The sequence below is a fragment of the Triticum urartu genome, chromosome 1 (genome assembly GCF_003073215.2).
Source record: "Triticum urartu cultivar G1812 chromosome 1, Tu2.1, whole genome shotgun sequence".
Classification (NCBI taxonomy): domain Eukaryota; kingdom Viridiplantae; phylum Streptophyta; class Magnoliopsida; order Poales; family Poaceae; genus Triticum; species Triticum urartu.
The window spans coordinates 171,370,535-171,393,041 of NC_053022.1; positions in this window are offsets into that span (position 1 = coordinate 171,370,535).

Genomic DNA, 22,507 nt, shown 5'->3' on the forward strand with positions numbered 1-22,507 from the left:
AGTTTTCCCCCTTCGAGGATGTGTCCCCCCCCCCCCCGCTGAGCTGCCCAAGGTGATTTCCTTCTTTGCCAATCTCGATTGTGGTTTTTCATCTAAGTATGTGGTGATTTTTTTAGAAAAGGAAGTATGTGGTGATTAATAATGCAAAATTTTATTAGCTTTGATGCCATGCTATACATAGTGGTTTAAATAATTTGTGTTTCTTATACTGAAAACTAATTCAGAATTTGTTTATGTTTCAATTAGAGCCCTGATGCAGACAAGGATTATGCGGTTGTACATGTCACTCGCTATGAGGCGGATGACCTGAATATACGCATTGGGAAAACAGAGTTCTTAGGCTGTTGGATCCTGGAAGCCATTTGCGGTTATACCAATGAAGAGTTGTATTCCAGCCTCACTGTTGTCAGGCGTGTTGTCCAGGGTGTACTGAAGCACAAGAAGTTCAAAGCTACTCCTTCGTTTGTGAGGCATACTGTTCTTGTCAAGCTTACGCGGGAAGATGATGTGGCATGCCTCCACAAACAATTTATCAGTGGCAAGGCCACAAGGTTGTCTTCATGAAGGTTCACAGGATTGAGCTGCTGCGGGACTTCCTCGATGATGTTCATGGTAAGGTCCGTCTTGTGTCCAGCCCAAATTAGATCGAGGAATGAAATAGTTGCCCCAACTAGTGTTTAATAGTAGTTTGGATTGTGTCTAATTATTCGAACATTGCCTGTTATCGACCCCTCTGGGGCTAGTACTCTGTTTGAATCCGTCTATGGGAACTGCTGCTACTTTTGTGTGCCCCTAAATCATGTGAGAACCATCATAATTGTTGCCGAAACAGTTGCGTCCTCACTAGTTTTTTCATGAATATGGCATGGTAAGACATAAGTTGTCACAGTTTATCATACGAGCAATGTGTGTTTTGATGAAATAGAGCACTTGTTCGAGAACCGTGCACCGACGTGTACATAAGTACTTGTAAACACTGTTGGTGCTACCCCACTTGTAAGCAGTTGTGCAAAACATGGCACATTGGCTCAGCTTGCTTCAACACTAGGCTATCAACCAGCTAACAATCAACAATTTGCTGTCTGACATATAAGCAACTATGTATGTTGTTACAGTGGTTCATGCAGTTAATTGAGGCCACAATGTAATAAATTCCAAACGTTCACACGCTAGTCCAACGCTCATGTGGAACACTCACATTAAACTCTTCTTCATAAAAAACTTGAAAAGCATAAGTTAAGCAATTTTATACATCTCAATGATTCATAGAACATAACAAACATATACTAGTTCATAGCAAAAGACAAAGTTGTGAGAAGGTTTACAAATCAGAAAAAAAAGCAAGGATTCTCTGAGCAAAGGGCATCCCAGCAGGCTTAAATTTCCTGGAGTTCACTCTGGTTTTTTCTTGTTGCCACCATTCAGGGTTAGGTTCTCTCATTCTAGAATAACCAATTATAATTGTGGTCTCAGCTGGAATGCTGAAGTGAACCATGCAGTGTACTGACCAGCTGAAATACTTGTGCATTCCACTAAATTTAATCACCGCTATTTGTAGAAATAAGCAGACCACAATGCCTCTTGTCTGCGCACCTGTCCAAAAAACCGCCGTGCAGCCGTGCCAGCTAGTGCTCGCTCCATGGATGAACTGGTAGAAAGTGCATTTCGGACTAGGATGCAGTTGTTTTCTCTCGTCCCTGCACTGCAATCAGGAAGTATAACGTACGAATCAACTTCTTTTAGATTGCGTTGGTCATTCTACCTTAGTTACTACCAATGTAGGGATACCTTGAGGACGGGAGGTTAGACGACGGCAACGAGGGATAGCCATCTCATTTTGCGTAGTTGTACTAAAACTGAGGTGTGTGCTTTTGATTGCGAGGATAGAAACGATACGGAGACAGACATCCTGAAATGATATGGAGACAGACATCCCTGTTTGCGCAAATACGAAATACGGTTATTTAAACAGTGACAGATATTACTACTTTCCCCCGTTTCCTCTTAGAACCAAGTCCTAGAATCATGCTACAGCTTTCCCACTTTCTTCCCTGTTTGAACCAACGCTTTGAGTCGACTGTGTGAACTAGATTTACTTCTAATAATAGTAGAAGTCTAGGTGGCTTTGGAACAGCGGACGGAAGTAGAAAAGGATCCACACGAAGGGAGCTGGGGCAATAGAGCAAGGCAGGTTTTGAAGGAATATATACCTGAGGGTCGTCGGCATGTGGCAAAGATGGCGTCGGCAGGCCGCATCTTGGCCACAATACCGCAGGGAGGAAGAAGGGTTTGGAGGCCCTCCCGAGCCGGTGCTCTCTCGGAGAGAACGGCACAGCCGCTGATCGGGACGTGCGGGCAGCCGTTGGTCTCCTCCCTCGCCGCCGATGACAGCGTGAAGGATGCACCTACACCCCTGCCCCGGTCCAGGTTGTCCGACCGGATTTGTGACCAGCCGTGAGCTGAGAGAGAGTGTGGCCACCTATGTCATGCTTAGATCTGGAGAGCATGAGAGAGTGAACGAGAGGAACCCTAGTAAAGCAAGCGCTAAGGCTCCTGTTTTTATATATAGTGGAGTGATTTTGTTGTACCAGCTTCAAAAAAATGCGCTCCTACGTGTACCTGCGAGTGGGTGTGAGAGAACTAGTGCGTGCGTGCACCGCTTCTCTTCGTGAGAGTACAATATACTATGCCCAAAGAACGTTCGCCACAAGAGTAGTAGTATAAGTGTGTGACGTGTGAGCTAAAATAAAATGTGCGCACCATCTTTTGTGTTTTAGATGTTCTGAGGGTAGGGTGTGAAGAGCACATATGTGCGTGACGTCTACCTGCAGATAGACGGTGGGTGCGACGTGCGAGTCTGCGAGAGGACTCGGGAGAGTCGTGACTCGTGAGGGTGCGTGTGCGTGAGAGAGAGGGGGGCACGTATCAATGCAATGCATGTGTCCGTAAATCATTATCCGACAAACGTTCGCCACAAGCCTTTTCCTGACGAATGCCGTAAGAACTGTTAGATCGGCATCCGACAGTGTCAGTTTTGCCAAGTCATTTAACAGAACAGCCACTCCTCCTACACACAAATCTTCCACATGAGTGTTAGCAACTGCCGTATGCTCCCTCTGTTCCGAAATGCAGTGCATATAGCTTTATTGAAAATTCGAACCTCACAAACTTTAACGAGTTTTCGTGTACCAAATTGCACATGTAGAATACCATGTATATATCATTTCATTCATCTTCGAGAGGTAACTATAAAGATGGGAGAGGAGTCTACAAAGAAAGACCATCGTATCACCCGCAGCAATTTCAAGCATCCTTTAGTGTCGAGGAATATCATAGGAACTCTATATGATATGATTTTTATAGGATTTTTTCCTTTAGAGCCAATTGGTTCATAGGAATAGATTCATATACTCCACATTTCAAAGGAAATAAACATGATATCATTTCTATAGCTTTAGAGCCACTCGGTTCATATGAATGGATTCCTATACTCCCTTAATTTCAAAGGAAAATAAACATTAGCGTATATTCAATAGAAAACTTCCTATGATATGAACCAAATTACATCTCTTTTCTAATCCCTCCTCATAGGAATTGAGATACATGTCATCTCTAGATTCAATAGAAAAGTTCCTATGATGTGAACCAAATGACATCTCTTTTCCAATCCCTACTCATAGGAATTGAGATGCTCCATGTCATCTCTTTCCCTACAACTTCCAAGTATACATCTTCTATTCCTAAATAGATAGTACAACCCACTAGTAGCTTTTTTCCAAAACATGCAACTATGGCACAAGAACTATATAGTGTGCCAATAACTTTGAAAGATGGTCGCTGGATGAAGCTAACCCGACAATGCAGAGATAGGCAAATTTGAGCACTACTGGCCATTGGATATCATCAACATTCCACCGGATCTGCCAGATGTACAATTTAGAAGACTCCATGGTTGAACTTAAGCATAATGCACAAACCTCAAAACACAAGCACTTCTCCTTTGTTCTAGAATCTTCTGTATCATAATTGATTATTTTTTCTAAATGAATTGCCATTATTTGTTTTTTACTTTATGATTTACAATGCACAACCCCATGAATCTTAACATTTTTATAAAACTAATTGATTTTGAATGAGATGAACTATAAGAACTAAACGAACATCTACATCATGCATATATGACTCAAAGCTTTACATGCTATAGTGTGTATTTATTCATAATTTGGTTTTGAAATCTCATGCGTTCAAAACATGTGTACCTTACTAGTTTTGAGTAGAGTAGCAAATTTCAGGCGGCCCCGGGTATATCAAAATGCAGGGGCCATGCATCACAACCGAAAGGCACAATTTTTTGTACGTACTATATCTCCACTGGTCCCCAAACCCAAAATGCTGCCTCGTTCCCGTAAAACCAAGCGGCCCACACATAGTTAAGGCATCGACTCGAACCCATTTACTACAACGTGGCCCCGCACGCCGTAGTACTCCTACAAACCCTACTGCCGCACTCATCATCAGTTTTCTTCAAGAGGACGAGGGAGAAGCCGATTTGTAGCTTTAAAAAAAGGATCTATAGTGGAGACCCCTACCCTAGGGTGCCCTAGGTAGCTGCCGCACGCATCATTGTTTTCTCTTTTCTTTATGATCTTGCGCCCTAGAGTGAAATGATGGTTGCTTCGTCCGTCCAGCTTAATGCGGGAAAGGTGGGGCTTTGTGATTTGACCCCTCATCGCTCATTTTCTACTACTGCGGCGCTACGACTGGGGTGCCTCCAATTCCAACCGCTGCTCCGAACTGTAATTTGGTGCATCACACATGGAACAAGACAGTGGATGAGCCACATGCCGGCCAAAGGGGTCCTGTTAAGTGTGTCGCCATTTCGTGTGCGGACCGACCCTGCTTGAGTTGCTACGCCAACACGACAGCAACAGCCTACCACTTGGTTTTGCTCCTTGGTGAATCCTGACTATATTGATCTAAAAAGATACATGCTGAACTACCCTCTCCGTCTTGGTTTTTTTATTTTTAGGCATCTCGGTTTATAGGGCCTGCACGTAGTTCTAGCTTATCCATTTGACTAACTAAATATGAGTTACTATGTCACAAAAAGTATATCATTGTTTTATTAAGTGGATGTAGTTATATTTAAAAGTCGAGGGCGGGGCTTTTCCTGCGCGGTAGGCGGTTCGACAGAGACGCAAGAAGACGAGGGAGTAGGCTGCTGCAAACGTAGGGCTATGTGATTTGATAGTGAGTTACTGCTGGACAGGTGGGGCCCCGTGATTTGACTTGCCATTATCATTTTAACTGTGGCGCTACGACCGGCGTGACTCTCCCGATTCCTGACCACCTCCATTACGAAGAAAGAGATAGAGAGGAGTAAAAAAATACACTTATAGCCAACCTTGTTGTGGTATGAGTGACTAAGTGATGACTATGTATGACATGCCAACATCAGATAGCCTAACGCACCGTGTTAAATCTCCAAGGGCGCGAGCGATGCGATGGTCGTGGTAGGCACGACCATGATACGGGCTGCTGGCAGCCCTTGGATCTGAGATCAAACGGTCGCATGCTAAGTTGCTGAAAATTTGCAGAATAACCCTCAAGGATAGGATATTCACCCATAGGTCTAGAATCACGCCATGCAACCATTCGATCTCAGATCCAAGGGCTCTCGGAAGCCCATATCATGGGAGAATGGAAAGCCACTACCCTGCCGTTCGCATGCTGGCAGTTCGCTCCTACTCGTCCCCGCACGTCCTTCAATACTACGGCGGTTCGCTCCTAGTCGTCCCAACCATTCACATTACGGCAGTTCCACTAATCCTAACCCTCCTCCCAAATCCATGGCGTCTCAAATCTCCACGATCGGCGGTGAGTAGAAGGTTAGAACCATCACCGGCGATGAGTTCGATGCCATCTACACCCGTTCTTCCGCGACGGTGAAAGTATGCCTTTCTTGCTTCAGACGCATGTTCGAAAACTCAGATGATGAGTGGGTCGCTGGGCTAGATGTTGAGTACACCACAGTCCTGGGACCAGAGAAGGATCTAAAGGACGAAGAGAGGAAGAAGCCCGCCGTGATCCAGGTTTGCGTACATAACGTTTTCTTGGTCTACCGCATATGCCATGCCGATGTTGAGTGCCAGGATTTTAAGAACTTCCTCAAGGAAAAAACAGTGAAATTCGTTACTGTAGACTTTAAGAACGACAGGGATGTCCTGCGTTGGATAGGTCTCGTTGTAGGCAACCCTTCGACCTCCAGAAGAATCGGCTGGTGTCCTCTCGTCAGCCTTCAATGCTGACCCTGGCAGGAGCCATGGTTCATCCTTCATACGGTAAACTGGAGAAACCTCCATACACGTTTCATCGTCATGCATGGCAGCGGAATGTACTAGATATAGACCAAATCCACTACGCTGCAATGGATGGCTACCTTTGCTTCAATATCTACAACGGTTGGATGAAGAGCAACAACCAAGTGTGCGGTTCAAGCAAAGAAGTATCAGCCAAGAGGGAGAGGGACAAGGACAAAGTCGAGGACATGGACGAGGACTCCGAGTAAGGTGGCAGTGTCGTTGCTCATGGTGGTTCTAAACTTCTAATGCAGTGTCTATCGGATTAGTTGCATAGTTTAATTTTAGGTGTGCTTAGTTTAATTTGAGGGGTGTGTTGTGCTGAGCCCCCAGAAGAACTATGTTATGTTTCTTCTTGTTACTTTAACTCTTCAGTATGTACATACTACTAGTATTTCTTTAATAGAATTTAGCACCCCAATTAAGCACGTACTAGCTTTTTTGATGGTACTATATGCATAATTTGGCGACGAGCGCTCTCTATATGTACCACCTTTTTTTATTTCAATTTTTGCTCCATGGTGCAATCCATCGATAGTACTACTGTACAAAAGTATACATTTTTTAAAAGGCTAGAGTACTGTTCATCACATATATAGCCAGTTAAATTCTCAACCTAGAACGACATGCATGCCATGTAGTAAACCGATACGGAGGAAGTATAATAAAAATGAGGTGATTTTACCGAGCGATCAGTGGGGGAGCATGGCCTATCATGCGGTCCCACGTGTCATGATGTACCAAGGCGATGCGAGTGTCCCTCTTGAGGCAGAAGCAATACTACGTGGTTTGAGATGATGGCGAACCAAAGTGTGAAATAATGGTTGATTCGTCCAACTGGGAAGGTGCGGCATTGTGATTTGATGTCTCATTGCTCATTACTACTACTGGGCCGATACGAGTGGGGTGCGTCCCCCTGCTGTTCTGCACTGTTATTTGGTGCTTGACACATCGACCCGGTTGCTGTATGTCCCACATGTCGGCGACGGGAAGTACATAATTCATGAAAGGGTTTATAGGGCTCATCTAAAAAACGTTCATTTTTCCATTTGATAAGTCTCAATTCTACTATACTAGTAGTAGTACCATTACATGTTGGATTTTGAGGTGCGTTAGATCACCCGATGCAAGCAGTGTCAAGAGGAAACTAACCAATGCATGTACAAGTTCATGGAAATTTAGTGGTCATTCATGCATTCATTCTAATTAATGCCTCGGTAAACATAACTTCTTGAGAAAAACGAGCATACTAATTACTTGTGCAAACTACGAAATTAATTCGACCACTCACCGTCTACCTTGGTTGGTGAGATTTTGAAATTGAGCCATAAGCTGGAAAGGAGGGAGTAGTAACTTTTGTCTCGATTACTATTTGTGGCCTTGTATAGATGCAAAATGTAATTTTTTATAGTGGCCTTGTATAAGTAAATGGAGGGAGTACTAACCAAAGTACGTAGTAGGGACGAGGAGTAAACGGAGGGAGTAGTAAAATTTTCTCCTCGTGCTGCGAGCCACCGCACGCATGGGCGAGGGAGCGGGCGTAAAGGCGCACGGTAGTAGTAGTACTACTACTACTACTAAGCAAGCTTCACCTCATCCTGCGAGCCACCGCGCCCGTGGGCGAGGGAGACGGCGTACTAAGCTTCTCCTCATTCTGCGAGTTGACGGGGCACAACAAAAGTACTCCAGTGTATAGAGCCTTGCCTCTAAGGTAGGCCCCACATGGTTTGCCTCTTTTTTTAATTTAACATAATGCGTCAAGTCGAAATTTGTTTGTTCACCCGTGGTAGACAATCCTCCCTCCACCAAGTGGACAACCAGTACACGTGCCAAATTACCATCTGGGGTGCCTTTTTCGTATAGAAATGAGCTCCACCGTGTACCCGCGCGGGTGTGGTTGGGAAAGAGACGGGAGTATGTGCGCTGTGCGTGCACCTCTTCTCTTCGTGCACATCCCCCACCTACGTGGGTTTGTGTGAGAGAGATACAAACCTAGACATAATGCGCCGTCCATCCCCATGCCTCCGCCCAGTCCGACAACCAGTCACCACCACGCCCCACTCCTCCTCACCTTATCTCTCATCTTTCTCCCTCCATTTTTATATACAAGGGGCCACTATCAAAATTACAATTTGCAGATATACAAGGCCACTAACACTAATCGATGCAATATTAATGGTGTTTGCCTCGTGGTACTAGCAAAGGAGGACATTAATTATCCCTAGCATGCATGCGGGAGTTTGTAAAAAATGCATCTTGATGTTCCGTGCAATGCACGGGCATCTTGCTAGTCCATGAAAACAACACATGGCAAAATTCCACGGCAGACGAGGGATTTGAATCTGTTGGGAGGGGCTGTTTGGATCTTGCCCGGTGTAGCCAAAGTATTAGCGACCCTTTTGTCCACCGGTGCCTTCGCCACCGATGAACGAGGAATGGCTCGGGTGCTCATGCTGTCATGCATCCTCCAGCGCGCACGTTGGAGACGAGCTCGCACGAGCTGTGTTTTTTTGTCCCACAACGCCGCCTGAGCCGCCCGCAGACCGACCGGCGACCCGCAAATTACGCCATCCAACCGTAGCCACACACATTATGACAGCAACTCAACCAACCGGATGAAATTCAGGCAAACACGTAGACAAACTGATATTTCATATAAACAATGACGGAAATCATATAAAATACCAGATTTTCATACAAACATGACGGATTTCATTACATTCAAATGAACTACGCGGTGCTAGTTCTAGACAGCACAGGTATATAATACCTGGCCTAAATGGTCGCTCGCCGATCGATTTGTGTTCCTCATGTTCGGCAGCACGATCACCGGACTACCGGGAGCCCCGGAGGTATATGCTTAAATGCAAAGGACGGCTTGCTTCCCCACTGCCCAACTGATATCATTGGCTGGTGCCGAAGATGATGGTGGCTGGCACCAGTTCGAGTTCATCACCGGCCACTACTTTGCCATGCCCGGCACCGGCTCGAGTTCATCCAAACATTCCCCTCTTCCGTGGAGCCCATGCGGGGTTGACGAAGGTCCTCGCAACAAAAGGATCCGGCAAGACACCTGCTGTGTACGCTGGCGTCGCCTCCGCGGTGGCCTTCATGGGACCCAAGCGGCGGTGGCCTCCCGTGTTCTACTTCTCCTCGATGATGGCGGCGGACGCGGAGGCGCTGGCCACCAACTCGTCACTCTCCGCGCACCCGGCTTCTGTCGCTGCTTGCATGGCGCGGCCGCCGGCATGGGAGTCTCGGCCATAGAAACGGGAGACGCGGTACGAGGCGGCGGCGTGGACGGCAACAATGACGCCCGTGCGCCGCTCCTTGTCGAGCTGGCCTGGAGCGGCGAGTTGCTGAACCGCACACCGGCTTGGGGTGGCAACTGGCTCCGTCAGGCGAGGGGAGGGAGGTGGATCGGCGAGCTGCATAGCTTTTATCCGGCAGGCTACCCAGCCGGCTTGGATGCGGAATAACTACTCTTCGTAAGCCATTGTAAGAGTGGACAAAATGGTGGAGGAGATAGGGGAGCGGTGGAGGTGTGCGATTCTTGGCCGGCGTTTGGCCTTGTTTAAATAGGAGATTAAATAGACGGCGGACGGGAGGAGCTCGGCCGGCGTTGCATTTAACGCTGGCCCGATCATGAACGGACATGTGTCCAGAGTGGGTTTCTCGGCTTCCAAACGGGCGGGTTTCATGGAGGCATTTGAATGCGGCACGGAGGCATGTTCAGCCGAGCGTGCCGCGAGTGGCGCCCTCAACTCTGACCTAGGACACCGCACCGTTCTTCCACTGACGTGTGGGCTCTTCGGGTGCATGGCCTGCATGTCAGTGACCCAACGCAGGCAGCGCACAGCAGAGGAACCTTTGGTGGGCCAAGGCGGTCAGAAGCGGGCATTTCATAAACCGATGATTGTTCATTGAGTGTGACGTCATCTTTTTTCATGTAGATAAGCCTACTATGTTGATAGCACATTCAATACGTTGTGATTCATAAAGACCGCTGCAAACATCAATGTTCTGCTTATCACAGACAAGATTGATTAATACCCGTAACAATCCATGTCCTTAACAAAGGGTGCATGCACGTATAGGTTGAGAGTGTGTCTTGCGTCGTGTGTTGTGTGCATGCAGGCGTGCGAGTGTTGCGTGTGTGCAAGGGGTACATTTCAGTGTTGCATGCATGGGTGCATACGTGCGTGTGTTTGTGAGTGCACGTGTACATGTCAGCGTTGCACACCAGCACGCGTGCGTTTGTACGTGTCAGTGTTGCATGCCTACATGCGTGCGTGTCTTGCGTGCGTGCATGTGTACGTGCGGGGTGAGGCTACACGTCAGTCCACTGACTTTTTCATCTCTGGTCATTAGATTTTCCAGCCGTTGGATACGAAATCAAGGGCCTCCAGTTTATCATCAAACTCCACCCCCTGAGCCGCCAGCCACCACCGGCCGAACCGCCAGCCCCCGCCGCCCGCGGCCGGCCCGCCCTCCCCGAAACCACTCCCCACCACCGGTCCGCCACTGCACCGGCCATCCCTCTGCCCCCCCCCCCCCCCCCCCCCCCCCCCCCCTCGAGCTTTTTCTCTGGGGATCCCCACCCCACCGCCCAATGAACGCCCCCCCCCCAACCGCCGGTGACTGCCAACCAGAGGTCTCATGACTTCGAATACCCACCGACCACTAATTTATTACCATTTCTGTCCTTCATATACGCGCTGACGGGTGGGCCCTATGGTAATGTGCGCTACTGAATGTGGACCGTTCGACTGGTCAATTGATCGTGTTATCAACAAATTACGAAGCTGTATGGTGAGCCAGTGACTGTATGATCACCCTAAAATGTACTCCTATTTTATTAACATAGTATAGACTCAAACTACCATTTCTTTCTTTCATATACGGGCTGACAGGTGGGCCCCACGATTACGTGCCCCGATGGTGCAACACTAGTTGCGCCGCGTGGAACGTTTGACTGGTCAATTGATTGTGTCATCAACAAAATACGGAGTTGTACGGGTGAGCCAGTGACCGTATAATCATGATATGTATTTGTTTAACACGGTACAGACGCAAGGGCTCATATATACGCGCAAGCACTCACCGCTATAAGCGCACACACGCGAACCCTACCCCTATGAGCACCTTCGAGAGAGTGGGCCAGCATATATGATCTTGAGATTTTACGAAGTCACCATAGGTGCCTCGTAGTCGAGTGGAACGTCTCCTTCCACTGAACGTACATCGCCGGAAAATACTGAAATTAACACAAGATAAATGTGAGCGCCAGGACTTTAACCTTGGTGGGCTCGAGAAACCACTGTCCTCTAACCATCCAACCACATGTTGGTTAGCACGACAAAATGTATGTGGTGACCGTGATGAGCTTATTCTGAAGTCCAGTGACCATATCGTGCTTTCGCTTCAAATACAATGACCGTAAGTGTCGTCAACAAAATACGGAGCACGCATGAAATGCAAAGTCCGTCAGTGTCATCAACAAAATATCGAGACGTGTCGTGAGCTAGATACTGTTGTACTATTGTATATGCTTATTTTCTTAGTGGCCGATTGCGTGTGTGGTGTGGTGGGCACATCATTTCTAGTTGTGGTGGGTCAACATGAAGACTCATGGGTCGGTTCCATCCTGCGCCACATATAGGTTGGACCGAGACGTGTTATACGAAGACCCGTGTGGAGGACTCAGCGTACAACACAAAGCTACCAGAGTCGCGGAGGACTCTATCCCCACTGGTGATAAGCCGACTATATATGATTTGTAACCCTAGGCCCTTAGCATGATATACAAGCTTGGGGGCAAGTTCATCGATAGTATACACACACGCACAATGCCTGGTATTCACGTGTACTTTGTACACACCCATACTCTATTGAATTCTAGCATGTGCATGTGTTTATTTCATATTATCGATTCATAGAGTGAGAGCGGAATGAAATACAGGCAATGGATGCTTTTGCAATTCATATATAAACATTAATTAGTGCACTCCATGTTGTTAGTGTGAAGCACTTTATACATTTGTCACTTGCATGGATACATTCCAAATTGCTAGCTACGAAATAGAATACATGTCAAATTCAACATAAAGGGGGTTTCGAAGATTCGAATTCATAGGAAGTGCATTCATCTATGTGAACCCAAGATAATGGCATTCGTAAATCAGATGTAAATGGGGGCATCAATCTTTGTTGTGAGTTTGAACATGCTAGATATATTCATACGCATATCTAACTTTTTTTCAACCAAGGAGATTATATCTGGAACCATGCATGAACTGAGGTAAGTTGCATATTTTTTAATATATACTCATGTACAGTGTATATTCAAATGTACCCCCTCCATTCCAAAATAATCATAGTTTTAGGATTTTCAAGAGTAAAGATTTGTCAAGTTTGACAAATCCTAATACTTCAATTCAAGAGAACCGAAAACGTTAATGCTTCTGCTCCCAAATATTGAACGAAGTGCCAAATAGGCGTCTGGTCACCCTAAACCGCGCAAGACTAATGTTTTGGTGGTAGGAAATTAGTGTCCTGACTCTGGCCCGTGTAGCCTATCGGCCCGATGTCCAAATGTCTAAACCGGGGTAGGTTTGTAACTTCACCAAGAAGCTAGTCTCAACCGCCTCCGAGAAGCATTCATACACCGTGGGCGCCTACCCATGCGCTCGGACGAAATCTATCCCACCACATTTGGGACCTGACATGACTATCCTACCCCCAACCCGCAATATGTCCAAAATTTTAGATGGCATCAAAGTTTGTAACTTTCTCCAAATTTCAAACAAGCGCGTCTCAAACCGAAACATTGTTCCCCCTTAGTTCCCCGCCTCCCTTTGTTTCCCCATTCATACTCCGTGGGCGTGAAAACGCCCTCTCCACCAGCCGCGAAACCCCAGCCTCCTCCGTCCTCCACCCCATAGTGACCAATCCACCGCCGCCCTCCTCCATCACGCTGGAGCCGGTACCCCGACGTCGTCGTCCAACACAACTGCAACCGCAATGCCCTCAAGGACTTAGCAGCTGAAGCCGAGGCAGAGCTGCCTCCACGACGCCGACGCCGACGTGTGACGTACCGGAACCACTCCGACCATGCCGTCCTGCGCCTCACTGCCGCGGCTCCATTGTCGCAACCATCCACCCCACCGGAGCTGTTCCCGCTACACCGTCGTCCGCCGCCTCGGATCTGCTTCCCCACTACCGACAGACGGCCACCGCACCACACTCAACAACTTGGCCATGGGTTCGTCCAAGGCTGCACTGTCCTCCACAACTTCTAGTTTTCGGCGAACAACAAGAAGATCGTCGGAAAAATAGAAGGAGGACACAGCACTGCCAGCAGAAATAGGTACTCCTCTTCCCTTATTCGTGCAAATCTTACGTCTCCGCTCACACCGTATTCATCCCACGAAAGAAACTAGTTGACCGCTTCTTAGTGCATCTTCTTCATGATACTAAATGCACAAGGTTTCCTCCCTTTTACTATTTCACCTTTGCTAGAGGTCAGTAGCCCGCCTGGATTTCAATTCAGGGTCAGTCGAACCGTAATTAAAAGAAGCAGCACCCGCTTAGGTGCGCAGAGCACCTAGTCTGCCTGTTCCCCGGGGAAGCGGCGCATTGGTGTCTATCATAGGGGTCTGGGGAACAGGAGCTGCTTGCGCCTGATCTAGAGGTCGGCGGGGCTTGAATGGATGGCCTGGGGGGCGGTGCCAAGCTCGGCGGTGCGGTGAGGTCGAGGGGAGGGCGCAGGCAAGGGAGGAATACTAGGCCGGTGGTCGCTGGCGGTTCGAGGAAGATCATCAACACTGACTGGCTGGAGGTAGATGAAAGAGATCTACTCGTTCTTTGTACATCGGACGGTGCAGAAAAAATGGACTGACCTATTTGCTTTCAGTCGACTGTTATTTTCATAGAATCTGGTAGTAATTTAGCGTGCCATGCATGTTGTAGAGCTATCATATGTCTCCCGTCATTTATTTCTCACCGACCTGCTATCTGCTACCTTTACACTGTACTAATTGTGCACACACTTCACCCATACTCACACTATTGTTTTTTTATGTATGGGTATTTCAGACTCTGACGCAGTGTTGATGAATGCAGAAAAGAAAAGACAGAAGTCGCTCCAGTGTAATTCTAAGATAAGCACTAAGCGTTTCAGCGCTCTAATGGGTGCAGTGTCAGCAGTTGGAGACAGTAAACGTAGCTCTGCAGTTGATGATCTCAATTGCCACACACAACCATCCCAGGTGCTTGCTTTAACTTTGCGCTATCAAATGTGGTTGCATGTTGCATATGGTGTCTAGCTTGTACTGCTCCCAATTTGGTTAAATTGCATCTGCTTACTTTACACATTATACCTTTGATACTGACATGCCTTCCTGTTTTTGATACATACTACATATGTCTATTAACCATGTTCGTACATCAAACTAATACTCTTTTGTATCCCTCGTCAATCACTTATGATGAGACAGTCACCCGAGTGGGTTACTGTGAGACTCCCTGCTCGTTTAAAGAGTGTAGTGTCATCCTCCCCACATGATTCTCAAGAAACAGCAAGGCTAAATTAAGATAGTCAACGTAGCTCTCTAGTTGATCACCGCAATTCCCCCACACCACCATCGCAGGTGCTTGCTCTTACTTGGCAGTGTGATATGTGGTTGCATGTTTCATATGGTGTCTACCTTGTAATGCTTCTAATTAGGGTAAATTGCATCTGCTTAGTTAACACATTATACCTGTGAATATGACATGCCTTCCTGTTTTTGGTACATACTACGTCTTTCTATTAACCATGTTCTTACATCAAACTACTTTTCTTGTGTATCCCTCATCAATGCTCCTAATTTGTTAAATTGCATCTCCTTAGCTTACACATTATACATGTGAATATGACACGCCTTCCTATTTTTGGTACATACTACATCTGCCTATCACACCATATTCTTACATCAAACTACTGTTCTTGTGTATCCCGCGTCTATCGCTTATGATGAGATAGTCACGCGCGTGGGTTAATATGAGACGCAATACTCTTATAAAAATGCAATTTCATCCTCTCCACATGATTCTCAAGAAACAGCAAGCCTAAATGAAGATATTGAACGTAGCTCTGTACCTGAAGACCGCACTTCCCCTACACCACCATCACAAGTGCTTGCTCTAACTTCACAGTGTGATATGTGGTTGCATGTTGCATACCGTGTCTAGCTTGTAATGCTTCTGATTAGGGTAAATTGCATCTGCTTAGTTTACACACTATACCTGTGAATATGACATGCCTTCCACGACCTCATGATCAAGCCCGCGTCATCAGAAGTACAGCTACAGTAATCAGCAGCCGGCACGACCCGCCCGCGGCGGGCGCGGCCTGTCGGCTCCGTACCTGGCCAGTCGGCCGGCCCGCCAGTCGGCAGGCCCCAGCAGTCAGCAGAGAAGACGGAGGCCAGAGACACTGACGGATGGGCCCGCGCCCGGCCGGATTACCATTGTACCCCTGGGGGGTAGGCCTATATAAACCCCCAGGGCACCCATGCAAAGGGTTGGAACCCATTAGCTCTAGACCAGATCATATAGAAGGGAGAGAGCTAGCCTTGCTCCCTCCTACCACCAGAAAACAGCTCAAGGTGCAACCGTGTAAGAACTTTGCCATAGTGATCATGCGGAGACCCCGCAGAGCAGCAGTAGGGGTATTATCTCCCCGGAGAGCCCTGAAGCTGGGTAAGATTCACCGGCGTGCATGTCTTCGCCTCATCCCGTTTCCAGGCACCGGCGACGTTCTACTCGCCCCCACCATGATATGCCATCTATTGGCATATGTCGCACCAAACCCCCGACATTTGGCGCCCACCGTGGGGCTTGGTGCACCGCCGTCTAGAGATTTGTTCTGGACGGGAACCCTTTTCCTCCCTGGCGAGCGCAGCCAGCCAGGCATGCCAGATGGAGTTTGCGTGACGCACTAAGCGGCGTCGAGATCGCTTGCGCGGTCAGCTCCTTGGCCGAACTCGTCGGTGAGGTCCGCCTTTCCGTCGAACCTGCATCCAACGCAGGCACGGGCGGCCCCGAGAACCTCCTCGCGGGCCTCCTCGATCAACTCCACATTTCCGGCGAGCCTGCCGTAGACTTGGAGTCCGTAGGCTCCACCGACCCGATGCTGGTCGACTCCGACACCGCGTCGCTCGACGCGTTCCCCACCAACGTGGTGGTCTACGACGAACCTCCCCCCACGCAGAGAGCGACGGAAGCACCGTCACTGAGGTGCTAGTCATCAGTCATGACGAGTTCACCGGCGGAGGAGCGCCCGACTCACTCGGCGCGGCGCTGCAAGACCTAACTGCGCCCATTCCGGAAGACGCTGACGTTGATACTTTGGAGGCGCGCCGCTTTCAGCTCGTTGGAGGCGCGAAGAAGCTGGCCAGCATGAGGCGCTTGTCAGAAGCCTGCCAGTGGGAGATGGATCGCGCCGTCGGCGGCTCACCGGCCTCGGCGGAGCCCAGCCGCCTTGGCGTGGTCCGGCAGCGTGGCGTAGCCATCGCCAACCTGTTTGGGGCAAGCCGCCCTGTGTACGCTACACCAGCAAAGAACATCCGAGCCGCCCAGGAAGCGGCGGACGAGCTGGACAATTTCGAGGGCGAAGAACGCCGCCTCATGATGGAGCGAGTCCAGCGGCTTCTTGACAGGGCTGCCGCACAGAACGAGGCCGACTGCCGCACGGAGGTGCCTCAACGGCCCATCGACGACCTTCACCGAGATCAAGGCGCGATGTCTCGGACGCCGACTGGCGGCGCCCGAGGAAGAAGAGACAAGGAGCCGACTGTCAGCCACGGTCGGACTCGCATTACCATAGAGCGTGACCGAGATGGCCGCCCAAGAGTAGTGGAACGACGGGACGACTGTCCGCCTCCCCCTCCCCGCAAGGAGAGGCGAGTCTCCCCGCGGCCTGTTGACCATCCGACTCTCGGTGACCGCCTTGGCCGCCGAGAGGGAGTTGGAGAGAACGACGCCCGCCACCGGATCGACCGACTCCACCGATCCTTAGCGCTGGAAGAAGAAGACGAGCTGGGTCCGCCTTGTTTCGGGCCCCGCATTCGGGACGAGCCCTTTCCCAGAGGGTTCACGCTCCCAAGAGACACGCCCAAGTATACCGGCTCCATGAAGCCGGAAGACTGGCTAGTCGACTACTCCACGGCTGTCAACATAGCAAATAGCAACAAGCGTGTCGCCGTAAAGTACGTTCCGCTCATGCTCCAGGGCATGGCCCGGACGTGGCTGAATAGCCTAAAGCCCCGCAGCATCAACAGCTGGGTCGACTTCACCGAAGCGTTCATCCGCAACTTCACCAGCACGAACAAGCGTCCTCCCAAGCCTCGTCAGCTCTCCTTGTGCGTGCAAGGCCCCGACGAGTCTACTCGTGATTACCTCACGCGTTGGGCCGAGCTCCGGAACTCCTGCGAGGGCGTGCACGAGGTGCAGGCTATCGAGTACTTCACGGCTGGGTGCAGAGAAGGCACCCTCCTCAAGCACAAGCTCCTTTGCGACAAGCCAGAAACCCTCGACGAGCTGCTGATCATAGCGGACAAGTACGCCACGGCCGACTCCTCGATGAAGGCGGAAATTCAAATCAACACAACTGGCAAAGTGGCTCCTCAAGCTCCAAGAACTCCGGCGGCAGACGTCGGCCGGCGTCAACAGTAGGGCGACAACAAGCGCAAGGCCCCGCAGCTGGCTTCCAGTAGCCGGCAGGTCGCGACCGTTGAAGCCCAGCAGCCAGAAGAGCAGCCCCCGCCCAAGCGACAGAAAGGCGGCAAGCCAAACTGGTTGCCGGCCTTCTCCTATGAGCAGACCTTGGATGGACCTTGCAAGTTCCACAGTGGTGCAAAGCCGCCGAATCACACCACCCGGAAGTGTCACTGGCTCACCAGGATTGCCAAGGGAGACAGCCTCCTGCCTCCCTCGCCTGCTGGGCAGCCGCCTCCACCCCAGCAGCCGGCTGTCAGGCCAGTCGGCGCAGTACAAGACGAATACCCTGAAGAGCATGGAGCCTATGTGGTGTTCACCAGTGTGGCTGATGATCGACGCAGCAGGCGGCTGCAGTGACAAGAGGTGAACGCGGTAGCATCAGAGACGCCAGAGTTCATGCACTGGTCTGAGAAGCCCATCAGCTGGAGCAGGGCTGACCACCCAGAGGTGATGCCGAGTCCGGGCTCCTACGCCTTGGTCCTGGATGCCACCTTTGCTACGGACAAGCGAGCCACGCGTTTATCGCGAGTTCTGGTAGACGGGGGCAGCAGCATCAATATCCTGTACAAGGACACCATGGAGAAGTTAGGGATCAAGCAAAGACAACTTCAGAACAGCCGAACTGTTTTCCACGGCATTGTTCCTGGGCTTTCCTGCTCGCCAATCGGCAAGATCCTGGTGGACGTCCTCTTTGGGGACAAAGATCACTTTCGTAGAGAGCCCCTTTGGTTTGAGGTGGTGGATCTTGAGAGCCCATACCATGCGCTGCTTGGCCGACCTGCCTTGGCCAAGTTCATGGCGGCCCCCCACTACGCCTACCTCAAGATGAAGATGCCCAGTTCCAAGGGAATTCTGACTGTGGCTGGCGACTACCGGAAGTCGTCTACTTGCGCAGCAGAGAGCAGTCGGCTGGCCGAGTCCTTGGTAATCGCGGCCGAGAAGCGGCTCCTTGAGCGAGTTGTGGCGATGGCCGGCAAGCAGCCTGAGGTGTCGCCCAACCCAAAAGAGTCAGAGGCTGAAGGTTCATTCAAACCGGCTAAAGAGACAAAGAAGATACCCTTGGATCCGGAGCACCCAGAGAGGTACACCGTCGTAGGTACAAACCTCGACAGCAAATAGGAAGGCGAGCTCGTCGATTTCCTCCGTGAGAATCGAGACATCTTTGCATGGTCCCCCAAAGACATGCCAGGTGTACCGACGGAATTCGCCGAGCACAAGTTACATGTCCGATCTGATGCAAAGCTGGTCAGACAGCCCCTGCGCCGCTTATCAGAAGAGAAGAGAAGAGTTGTCGGAGAAGAGATAGCCCGACTCCTAGCAGCCGGCTTCATTATGGAAGTGTTCTTTCCAGAATGGCTAGCAAACCCGGTCCTGGTACTGAAGAAGAACAAGCAGTGGCGAATGTGTATTGACTACACAAGCCTCAACAAGGCCTGCCCCAAGGACCCGTTTGCTCTACCAAGAATCGATCAGGTGATAGACTCCATAGCCGGATGCGAGCTGTTGAGTTTCTTGGATGCATATTCAGGATATCACTAGATCAAGCTAAACACGGCTGACAGACTAAAAACTGTCTTCATCACACCGTTTGGAGCCTTCTACTACCTCACCATGACGTTCGGCTTAAGGAATGCTGGCGCCACCTTTCAGCGTTGTATGCAGAAGTGCCTCCTGAAGCAGCTCGGCAGGAACGCCCATGTTTACGTGGACGATGTGGTGGTGAAGACGGAAAAGCGTGGGACACTGCTGGAAGACCTCAAGGAGACCTTTGAGAACCTGCGCCGGTTCCAGATCAAGCTCAACCCTGAGAAGTGTGTCTTCGGAGTACCAGCCGGCCAGCTCCTTGGCTTCCTGGTCTCTGAACGCGGCATAGAATGCAACCCAGTAAAAATCAAGGCCATTGAGAGAATGGAGGTACCCAGCCGACTGCTGGATGTGCAGAAGTTCACCGGCTGCTTGGGGTCCATCAGCCGATTCATCAGTCGGCTGGGCGAGAAAGCTCTCCCCTTGTACCAACTCATGAAGAAGACCACTTTTTTCGAGTGGAACCATAAGGCAGACGAAGCTTTTCACCAGTTGAAGAAGATGTTGACTACTCCACCTGTCCTGGCAGCTCCAACTCCCAAGGAACCTATGCTCCTGTACATCGCCGCCACCAGCCGAGTAGTCAGCACGATCATTGTAGTGGAGCGCAAGGAGGAAGGCAAGGCGCTGCCTGTCCAGAGACCGGTATATTACCTGAGCGAGGTACTGTCGACCTCCAAGCAGAACTACCCCCACTACCATAAGATGTGCTATGGCGTACACTTTGCTGCCAAGAAATTAAAGCCTTACTTTCAAGAGCATCCAATCACGGTGGTCTGCACGGCCCCGCTTGTCGAGATCATTGGTAGCTGAGATGCTTCTGGCCGAGTGACCAAGTGGGCCATAGAACTGGCTCCTTACACCATCCACTACCAGCCCCGCACCACCATCAAGTCACAAGCACTGGCCGACTTCCTCGTTGACTGGGCTGAGACCCAGTACCTACCTCCAGCACCTGATTCCACCCATTGGCGGATGCATTTCGACAGCTCCAAGATGCGCACTGGCTTGGGAGCTGGCATCGTCCTCACCTCTCCCAAAGGCGACAAGCTCAAGTATGCGCTGCAAATCCACTTCGCCGCCTCCAATAACGTCACCGAGTACCAGGCGCTCATTCACGGGCTTCGGCTTGCTAAAGAGCTTGGCATCCGCCGGATCTTGTGTTATGGCGACTCGGACTTAGTGGTCCAGCAATCATCTGGCGATTGGGACGCGAAAGATGCAAACAGGGCGAGCTACCGTTTCCTCGTGCAGCAACTCAGCGGGTATTTCGAAGGGTGCGAGTTCCTCCATGTGCCAAGGAATGACAACGACCAAGCAGATGCATTAGCATGAATCGGCTCTACCCGCCAAGCAATACCATCTGGTGTCGCCCTTCAACGCCTCCTCAAGCCGTCTGTCAAGCCTTCACCAGAATCAAACTCCATTTTTGTGCCAGCTCCTCCCGAAGACGTCGGATCCGACTCCATAGCTCCGGCAGCCGGAACGAGGATTTTGGCGGAACACCCCAAAGCTGCCACAGCCAAATCCGGCCCGGGGACTGCGGTGGCGGACTCAAAGACTCTAGAACTCGGCCCAAGGACCGCGCCAGTCGGCCTGGGGACTTCAACAACCCAGCAAGCGGCTGTTGACTCCACCCCGCCGCCTCCCAGCCCAACCGCCCTTGTCCAAGTCGCAGTTCTGGCAGTCGAAGAAGTAGCAGCACCCTCATGGGCCCAGCCCATCCTCAAATTCCTGGTGAACAAAGAGCTGCCGACGGATGAAACTTCAGCTCGGCAAATACAACGCTGGGCGGCAGCCTACACCATAGTCAACAGAGAGCTGGTCAGGCGCAGCATCGCTGGTGTCTACCAGCGCTGCGTAGAGCCAGAGCAAGGCCAAGCGATTCTCAAAGACATCCATCAAGGCGAGTGCGGCCACCATGCGGCTTCAAGAGCACTCGTCGCCAAAGCCTTTCGACACGGTTTCTTCTGGCCAATTTCCTTGGAAGAGGCCAAGGAGCTGGTCCAAAAATGCAAAGGGTGTCAAAAGTTCAGCTCCAAGCCCCACCAGCCAGCTTCTGCACTCAAGACCATTCCCATTGCCTGGCCTTTCGCAGTTTGGGGTCTACACATGGTGGGACCATTCAAAATAGCACGAGGTGGTTTAACTCACTTACTCGTCGCAGTGGACAAGTTCACCAAGTGGATAGAAGCAAAGCCAATCAAGAAGCTGAATGGTCCGACTGCTGTAACTTTCATCTCCGATATCACAATTCGGTACGGCGTACCACATAGCATCATCACCAACAACGGCACAAATTTCGCCAAAGGCGCCTTGGCCCGTTTCTGCGCAACACAGGGCATCCGACTGGACCTAGCGTCCGTCGCCCATCCACAGTCAAACGGCCAAGTGGAGCGAGCAAACGGCCTCATCATGTCCGGCATCAAGCCTCAGTTGATCGAGCCTCTAGAGCGCTCGGCTGGCTGTTGGCTCGACGAGCTGCCAGCCGTCCTCTGGAGTCTGCGCACGACACCAAACAAGTCAACCGGCTTCACGCCCTTCTTCCTCATCTACGGTGCCTAAGCTGTCATCCCAAAGGACATAGAGTTCGACTCCCCACGAGTCACCATGTACACCGAGGAGGAAGCAGAAGAAGCATGACAAGACGGCGTCGATCTGCTGGAAGAGGGCCGGCTTTTGGCACTCAGCCGGTCCAGCATCTACCAGCAGAGCCTGCGCCGATACCACAACAGGAAGGTCAGGCCAAGATCTTTCCAAGAAGGCGACCTTGTTCTCTGGCTGATCCAGCGAACAGCCGG